Source organism: Sinocyclocheilus grahami, unplaced genomic scaffold (assembly GCF_001515645.1).
Source record: "Sinocyclocheilus grahami isolate Dianchi unplaced genomic scaffold, SAMN03320097.WGS_v1.1 scaffold915.1, whole genome shotgun sequence".
In the NCBI taxonomy this organism is placed as follows: domain Eukaryota; kingdom Metazoa; phylum Chordata; class Actinopteri; order Cypriniformes; family Cyprinidae; genus Sinocyclocheilus; species Sinocyclocheilus grahami.
The window spans coordinates 145,814-154,949 of record NW_015506094.1 but is presented as its reverse complement, the minus strand read 5'-3'; the positions used below and the strand labels follow the sequence as shown (position 1 = coordinate 154,949).

The 9,136-nt window shown below is 44.3% G+C and overlaps 1 pseudogene; it reads left to right on the top strand.

The window, feature by feature from the left end:
* The first annotated feature begins 7,280 nt into the window (after positions 1-7,280).
* Positions 7,281-8,748, top strand: LOC107564198 (uncharacterized; annotated as a pseudogene).
* The last annotated feature ends 388 nt before the right edge of the window (positions 8,749-9,136 follow it).

Here is a 9,136-nt window from a genome sequence, read left to right as displayed (position 1 = left end):
GCACCGTATAGATGGTGGGCTGAGGGCGAGCAGAGGGGCTGCCAGACGACAGTGGTGGAGGAGGCATCAGAGCCCTCTACTGGCTGGACTGGGAAATGGAAGCCCCCTCAGGGCCGGACGGGACCAGCGGGGACCAAGGAGAGAGGAGAGGGGGCAAGTCGACCTCCAGATCTGTTTCCCAGTCTATCAGGTCCCCTTCTAAGTCCAGCAGTCCCATTTGTATAATTAGCTCACCCTCAGCTGCGGTGCAGTGGGCGGAGCTCCACTCCGCGCATTCACCGTCCACGGCTTTCTCCCTCGCGATGGGCGTTGCAGCCGGCTCACGCACCTGGCTTGGGCTTTACTTCCGGGGTGATCCTCCGCTCAGTCGCTCAGCATTGCGTTGGCTCGTAGATCGCAGTGGGAATTGGCTCACCGTCATCGGTGGGCTCGGGCTTTAGCTCCGCACAGTGGGGAGATGGTGGGCTGGGCTCTGGGTCCAGAGTGGACCTGGCGAGATCCTCCTCGGGAGTGACGGTGAGAGGCGATCCATTTCTCACCAGAATCCACTCCACAAACGCGGTGAAATCTGCTCGAGGACAAATCTTCGGACGGCGGCGCTCTGCACGCGGTGTTTAAACTTGCGTCCACTCCGGACTCAGAGCGCAGCCTACCATCTCCCCACTGTGCGGAGCTAAAGCCCGAGCCCACCGATGATGGTGAGCCAATTCCCACCGCGATCTACGAGTCAAAAGTCTGACAATTTAGTCCTTTTCTTACAGTGTAGGTTTTGTTAAAAGCATCATAATTAAGACAAGAATGAGAAAACTCTTAGAATTGCTTGAATTAATTTCTGACTGCAAAGTTTAAGTACTGCCTGCTGTAGATGCTTCTGACACAATCACAAATATTGGCAAAATATTCTCTAAACTCTGTGTTTATGACACTGCATGATCATGGCATGATTTTATCTGCAGGAATAAATATCTAAGGTTGTACATTAGACACTCAAATGCAGCAACACATCAATATTGCCCTCTTGTGGGCTAGATATTATGGTCATTTAAAAGAAGAGTTCAACCAAAATGAAAATCCTGCTGTTCTTGAAATGAAATGAAAGAAAAATGAAAATGAACATCGTTTTACTCACCTTCATATCATTTAAAACTCATACAATGTAAAAAATGTCCACTTACTTCATCTTAAAAACTTCAGTTCAGTTGCTGCCTTACATTTTAAAATATAATCAAACTGGACATACAAGTCATTTCGACTCAAATTATATTAAACTGACTTTACAAAATTGAGTTGAATCTTGTACAACTTAAAAATAAAGTTGAAATTGATTAAATAATTTCGATTAGTTAAAGTAATGGTAAAAAAAATTTGAAATCATGTTTTAGAATTGACATCTACATCTACCGGATTCGTGTGGATTACTTTTGGATTACTTTTTTTTTTATTGTGATGAATTTTCAGCAAATTTCCATTTTGGGGTGAACTATTCCTAGGATAATATTCCTAATAATATTTTGTATTATTATTTTAATTTTAGGTTAAAAAAAATAATCCCCAGAGTGTTTTGGTCCAAATATCCAACATGCACTGTAAAGTAGGTCATTTCTGATGGTAGGGGAAAGCATGTTAATTTTCATAATTAACATGAACAGTGAGAAAAGTTTTAATGAGCCAAAAAAGAGAGAATAAGCAGTAAGAACATCCAAACATGAAATATGATCATATACTTCTGAAGATGGTTGGAAACATTAAATCTGAATTCTGTCCTTCAAACTAAAATCTTATTACCCAGCAGGCACCTTGATGTCAATTTGATGTGTAATATTAGTCAAGACTTGATCAAGATGCTGTAACATCATTTTAAATTCAGTTTGGATGGCAATTTCTTCCCGTGGTAATTGGGTGAAAATGGGAAGCTAATCCCAGCCTGAAACTGGTTTAATGCACTGATAATTATAATGACTGGATTGCTCATTGTGTTCTAAACTGTCTTTAGTATTTAAGATATGTGTATGTAAATTAATTTCTACTTCAGATGTTATCTACAATGTTTATGATTTTACGGGAAGGATGAGCGCTATATTGAAATCGTTTATGAGGGTGTGCCAGCTGCACTGCCGACACAGAAAACTGAACTAACACAAAATATGTCTTTATGTTGTAATTATGCAGGAAATATTAAACATGAACATATATCTGGTATTAGTATCTGAAATTGATTTGAATGTACAATACATATTACAATACAAGCCTCTGTTACGGTATTGCTCTGGTGTATTGAAATTTAAAGCATGCCATGCATCATCTTGGAAATAAAGCTTCACGTCTTTAAGTCCGTACCGTATGCAGTCAGCGTTATTTCTCTGAATAAGTTATGATGTGTATATTTTTAATGTATTGATTGAGCAACATCTATTTCAGACTGTGAAAGATCGCGCAATTTCAATGGCATTTTACTGGCATTACCGTTTCCATAGGAGTAAAATGTTATGTATATGGGCCATTCTACAGAATTGGTCCAAAGTTAAAAACGTCTTGAAAAAATGTTTATTTTTTTTAAGGTACACATTTCTAGTAATTGCACAGTTAATTCTCATATTGTATTTTCAGAAAGTTGTGGAATATTTGTCCTCTCCCCAAATTTGTCACTACCGAAACACAGAAATAATAATTTAATTAGAAGGGTTATATTGACCTACTAAGATTTTGCTTACATCTACATTGTAAATATATATTTATAGCTATTTTATTAAATTTTTGTTCAGAGGTAAATCAATTACAATTACATTTTTAACAATATTTCAAGTGTAATTTAAGAGATTTGTTGTATTTTGAATCCAATTTTTCTTTGTAAAATGCAACAATATGATCATACTGATTTCAAAGTTAAAGATTCATTAGTTTGAATATACATTGAACTAAAAACTATTATAACATCTTAGTTGATAATTTAGTATACTTCATTTTTGACAAAACATCCCATGTTTCGGTAGTGACAGTAATGCTTTGGTAGCGATCACATCACATTACACAATTTAACTCACATACTAAAACACTACTAAAACATACTAAAATACAAAAAATTTGCATAACTGTACTAAAATTTTGTTTATTTCCCCTAAATATGAGGATTATGTGTTCCCTTTTGTCACTACCGAAACAATGATGACATGTTTCGGTCGTGACAGTTTTATGGGATAACACCCAAAAAACCCCCCCAAAGATGTCACTACCGAAACTCCACCAAATGTTTCGGTAATGACAATTTTAGATACTTTTGAACTTATCTCAAAGATGCTAATCAGCACATGGTTAGCTAGCACAGTTCTGAACAGTTGTACACACATACAAATTAAACGATATGGAGTAACACCCAAAAAATTGTGCTTAATTTCAGAAAAAAGGTGTTTGGTAGTGACGTTCCTTAGAGTTACACACAGATTTTTCAGACTTTTGAACACATTTACCTCAAAATGATGGGGCTGATCTACTCACATGAGAAAGAGAGAAACATAAATATTTCCTGATCTACTAGGGAATACCAATATGGCGGCACAGTGGCTTGACTTTTATGACGTCATGAGCAATCCAGTTCTCTATTACAGATCAGTGGTCTAATGTACAGTATATGTAGGCCAATATGTTTGATGTTCAATTTGCATCAAAGTAGAGTCATGTCAAGTTTTTAACGTCAGTTTGATTTGCATATTTGACGTCAAACTGATGACTTTTCAACATCAGTTGCCCACTAGGTATAAATATAAACTTAAATATCATAATAATATTTTTGTAACAGCTGTTGGTTGCATCACATTAATAATGTTTTTTAAAAACATTTTGGGGGTCAGTGTACAAAATATCAATATGTCTTTATGCTTTCATAATGAAAAAAAAACAATTCAACACGGACACCCTGGAGGACAAATCGATCAATTTCTGCTGTGGGGATGTCCTGAAAAGCCTACATCACCTGCAGTGGTTTTGTATTCAAACATGCAGTTTGGGACTCTAGTGACCAGTTACACCATGACACACTAGCAAGATTAGTTGAGAGTGTTAGTCTTGCATCTGCTGAACTGATATGGGTGGCAGGCCTCGGTGTGCGTCAGGGTAATTTCACCTTTTCAGAGCAACCCTGGTCCTGTTTTGAAGGTTCCTGCTGCTGCAACCCCAGAACCCGCTATGATTCCAAAGTTCTACAAAACTTCAAAGCAGCTACAGTTGCAAAGATTCCCAGAGGTTCCTGACATCATCAACTCGGTCATACTGATGCCTGTCACAAAAGTTCCTCTCATGATGAGGCAGAAACCACCAAAAGAAGTTCCAGTCAAGGCCACCCCAGTGTTTCCTGCTGTAGGCTGACCCATAGCTGGTGTCCAAGGCTGCTTCAGTCCCAGAGCTCCTCTCTCAACCTCGCTGGGCCCAGAGGTTCCAGCCAGAAAGTAATCCTTGCTGTGCCATGCAATGGAAAAGCGCCATAAGAATCCTATCGTCATATTCTTCTGCCTGCTCATCCTGTTCTTCATCCTGTGCATCGTCCTGTTGTTTGTGCGTCAGCATTTGTAATATGAAGACCATTGTCCACCTCATTTAAGTTCCTGTCACGTACAGAATCCACATTGCTACACACTTACCTGCTTGCTCTGTTGCTTCAGTTAACTATCATTGAAGCTTTTGAGTCCATCTTCCGTGTCTGACCCTTCATCTATTCTGCACCACCACAACTGGATCCCATCGAGGAGTTAGTCCAACAGCTCCGTCAAGCGCTTATTCCACCAATACACTCTGGAACCAGCAGCAAAAACGGAATCACGCCTCGGTAACACTTTATTTCCATAGTCCACTTTAGACATTCTATTAACAGTAAGTAACTTTGCAACTACATGTCAACTGGCAGTTAGTAGACTATTAGTAGACTGACTATCTTCTAACACTTTCTTTGTCAACTTATTCTACTAACCCTAAACCTACCCTAACAGTCTACTCTGAGAGTTAGTAGACATGTATTTGCAAATTAATGAGAATTAGTTGACATGTAGTTGACATGTAGTTACAAAGTTACTTATAGTTAGTAGAATGTCTAAAGTGGACTCGAAATAAAGAGTAACCCACGCCTCTTCTTCCAGCCAATTTACAACAGTCCTTCATCAGTCTGATGGTCAACCCAGCACTCTACTCTGGCTCAGCTGAGGATTACAGTGGATTTCTTCCACATTGCTCACTCGTCCTCAACACGCAGTCGCAGCAGTTCCACATGGACAGAGCAAAAATAGCCTACATCAGCTCACTGCTCTCTGGTCGTGCCCTGCAGTGGGTGAGAACCACCCAGGATCAGGCTGGCCCAGTCACTCAGTCCCTAAAACCCTTTCTCACCCAAGCTCGCCTCCCTCGACACCACCATCGTCCCGCACAAGCTCTCCTCTCCTCGAGCGCTGGGTCGCAGCAGCAGCAAGCCTTCAACGAGCCTGGGCCGCGCCCCAGATCTCACCGCAGCAAAGCCTCACTCGCCTCCCACTGCGGCTCAGCCTTTCACCGCGGCTCTTCCGGTCGCAGCGCCGTATGCAGCCGGGCCTCCAGCTCTCGTAGCAGACGACTTTGAGGCTGCCTCCGCTAGTGGCACAGGCCACGTTGCAAATTAAAAACATTTCAGGTGAAGTAGCTAAAAGCAGGTTTTCTTGGCTAAAGTTTGTTAAACAACGTTATGACATAAACCGATGTTGATGAAAAAAAAAACATAAAAAAGCCTTTTTTCCCCCAAAGCTTATCATCCACACTGAAATGTCTGAAAGCGTTACATTAGCCTTACTGTGCATGTATAAAACCTCACCGAGATGATACAGACGGAACAGACATAAGTTTCACGCAGTTCTTCTGACAGGATCAATTCCTTTATGGAAATATTTCACCATCCACTGACGCGCCCACACGCAACTGCCCTCTGTTTTGCCGCAGGACAGCAATCCTGAGTAAATTTTTTGTCATCTTTTTTAGGACTGTAATATGAAGAGCGTGCAAAGTAAATATCTTTAGCAACAGTGTGAAAGTGAATAGCACATAACTGCAAAATTAATGTTACTGGTATAAACATGTTTATTGGTACAATGTGTTACACGACTAAACATGCTTCAACGTTTCCAAAAGCTTCCGTTTCTGCGACGAGAATGCAGCATTTTCAAATTTATTCCACTCTGGAAAGCGTTTTCCTGGACTCCTTGTTTTAGCGTGGATGGAAGGCCAAAACAAGAGCAAAGATGCGTTTTCAACGGAAACGTAATAATGTTGCCAAATCTAGCAACAAATTGCTAAGTCGGCAACACCGCAGGCTACCCAGGCATTTCTGCTTGTCCTGCTAAATGTCACTAACCCTTCCACTTACTCACGGCCTACAGCTACAGCAGCCGAAGCAAGCGTGAAGCTGCTTCCGCTTGCAACACAGGCCCTCACATCTCAGTATTTCCATCCTGTTACTTCTAACCCCATTTTTTCCTTTCAGCGGCCGCCAGCTCCCGTAGCAGACGCTAGCATGAGGCTGCCTCCACTAGCAGTGCAGGCTACACAGGCTCTTCAGGATGTCACAACTCCACCCCCTTCCTATGGCCTACAGCTACAGCAGCCGAAGCAAGCGTGAAGCTGCTTCCGCTTGCAACACAGGCCCTCACATCTCAGTATTTCCATCCTGTTACTTCTAACCCCATTTTTTCCTTTCAGCGGCCGCCAGCTCCCGTAGCAGATGCTAGCATGAGCACGCCTCCGCTAGTGGCGCAGGCCCTGACGCCCGCCATTCCCCCTCTCTTTCTTCAGCTATCGTTCCCGGAGCCATCCCAAGCGTGAGCATGCCTCCGCAAGCGGTTCCGGCAGCTATCTTTCCTCTTCCCCCTCGCATGCTCGTCCTTCCTTCTCTCTATCTTCCGCCACGCCCCTACCCATCCCTCAGAACACTCTCGCCTTTGAACCACCCCCCGTAGCCAGCAACATCAGGACACAGATTTTGTCAGAAGCCTTCAGAAGCAAGAGGCCTTCAAGACCTACGTGAGGTCAGACCGCTTCCATATCAAAGAAGCTCACCGAATCCTCATCAGCCGACCCCCTTTAACGCCAGTCCATCCCTGTTCACTCAAACTCCTGACCCACCATAGCTAACCCCCTTTAACATCACCTAATCCATCTATAATGGCCCATCCCCACTCCAGCCATCCCAACAGCACCCCGCATCCGCAGGAGCCTTACCTAATTCCCACACTGCCGCAGCAGTCCCCGCTCCCGGAGCTGTCCCTAGCGCGAGCATGCCTCCGCCAATGGCGCAGGCCCAAACACCCGCCATTCCCCCTCTCTTTTCTTCCTCCTTTTTCTTCCATCCCCGAAACTGCCCCAAGCGTGAGCGTGCCTCCGCAAGTGGTTCCGGTGACTACCTTTCCACTTCCTCTCGCTCGCTCTTCCTTCTCACTTTCTTCCGCCACGCCTCTACCCACCCCTCCGAACGCCCTCGCCATTGAACCGCCATTGAGCCTCAGCCAGCAACATCAGGACACAGATCTCGGCAGAAATTCAGAACGTTGGCACCAGAGGCGGATCTAGTCTCAACCCCAGTACCTCCCTATTCAGAACTGATATTCCCATAAATCATCCACTGAGAACTCTCCTCAAAGCTTCCCTCAATTCTATTCTGCAAGCCGTCTTGGAAGTGCTTTAAAGCATTTCACTCTGCCTACAACCTGCCGTTCCCCGACTTTTCCTTGCTCGCCATCACCTCATTCATCTCTCACCTTAACATCAACAAAAACCTACAAATCAGCTCCATTAAGGGTTATCTAAGTGGAATCCAATTTTTCCACAAACTTTTATACGGTTCACCCTCACCCCAGATAGCCAATTCTCAGACCTCCCTACTCATCAAAGGTATCCCACCCACCCAGACACCAGGCAAATCATAACCTTACAAATATTGACCAAATGTATTTCTACCCTCCGCAGAGGTATCATTCCATTCACACCACCCGCATGCTTGACGCCGTGTTCATCCTGGCTTTCTTCGGTTTCCTCAGATGCTCTGAGCTCGCTATCACATCTAGCTTCAATCGAAACATCCACCCCACTATCTCCAATCTAGCAGTGCTGGATGACGAAACCATCTTTTACTTCATTAAGCAAAGTAAAACAGACCAGACCAAAAAAGGCCATTTAATTTTTATTTTCAACCTACAATCACCCATACTACCATACTAAGCCCTCCTAGCCTTTGTCCAGCTCAGGAAATCCCAGTCCAAACTCCCATCCGACCCCCTTTTTACAGACGACTCCAACAGCCCCGTCACTCGTTTCTGGTTTCAAAAGCACCTTAAATCCATTCTACTCCTATCCGGTACCCCAGCTGATAATTTTTTCAGCCATTCATTCCGAATTGGCGCAGCAACCACAGCGGCCCAAAAAGGCCTCTCCCAGCAGCAGATACAAGCACTCTGTCGCTGGTCGTCAGAAGCTTTCAAGAGCTACATTCGATCTGACTGCTCCCACATCAAGGAAGCCCACCGAACCCTCATCGGCCAACCCCTTTGATGTCAGTATAGCCCCGGTCACTCAAACTTCAGACCCACCATAGTTGACCCCCTTTTTTCATCACCTAATCCATCTATAACGACCCATCCCCACCCCAGCCATCCCAGCAGCACCCACTCCCACAGGAGCTTTACCTAAATTCCCACACTGCCGCAGCAGTGCCCGCTCCCACAGGAGCCATACATAAATTCCCACACTGCCGCAGCAGTGTCCGCTCTCGCAGGGGCTCTTCCAGATTTCCCCACTGCTGCAGGAGCTTTTTCATATTTCCCCACTGCCGCAGCAGTGTCCGCTCCCGCAGGAGCTTTTCCATATTTCCCCGCTGCCGCGGCAGTTCCCACTCCCGCAGGAGCTTTTCCATATTTCCCCACTGCCGCAGCAGTTTCCGCTCCCGCAGGAGCTTTTCCATACTTCCCCACTGCCGCAGCAGTTCCCGCTCCCGCTGGAGCCATTATCTGTATTTTACACTGCCGCATCAGCACTTGCTTCCGCAGCACTTGCCATTTTCTCTTTCCAGATGCCGTAGCAGTTCCCACTCCCACAGGGGTTTTCTTTTCAGATGCCACAGCAGTGCTCGCTTCCGCAG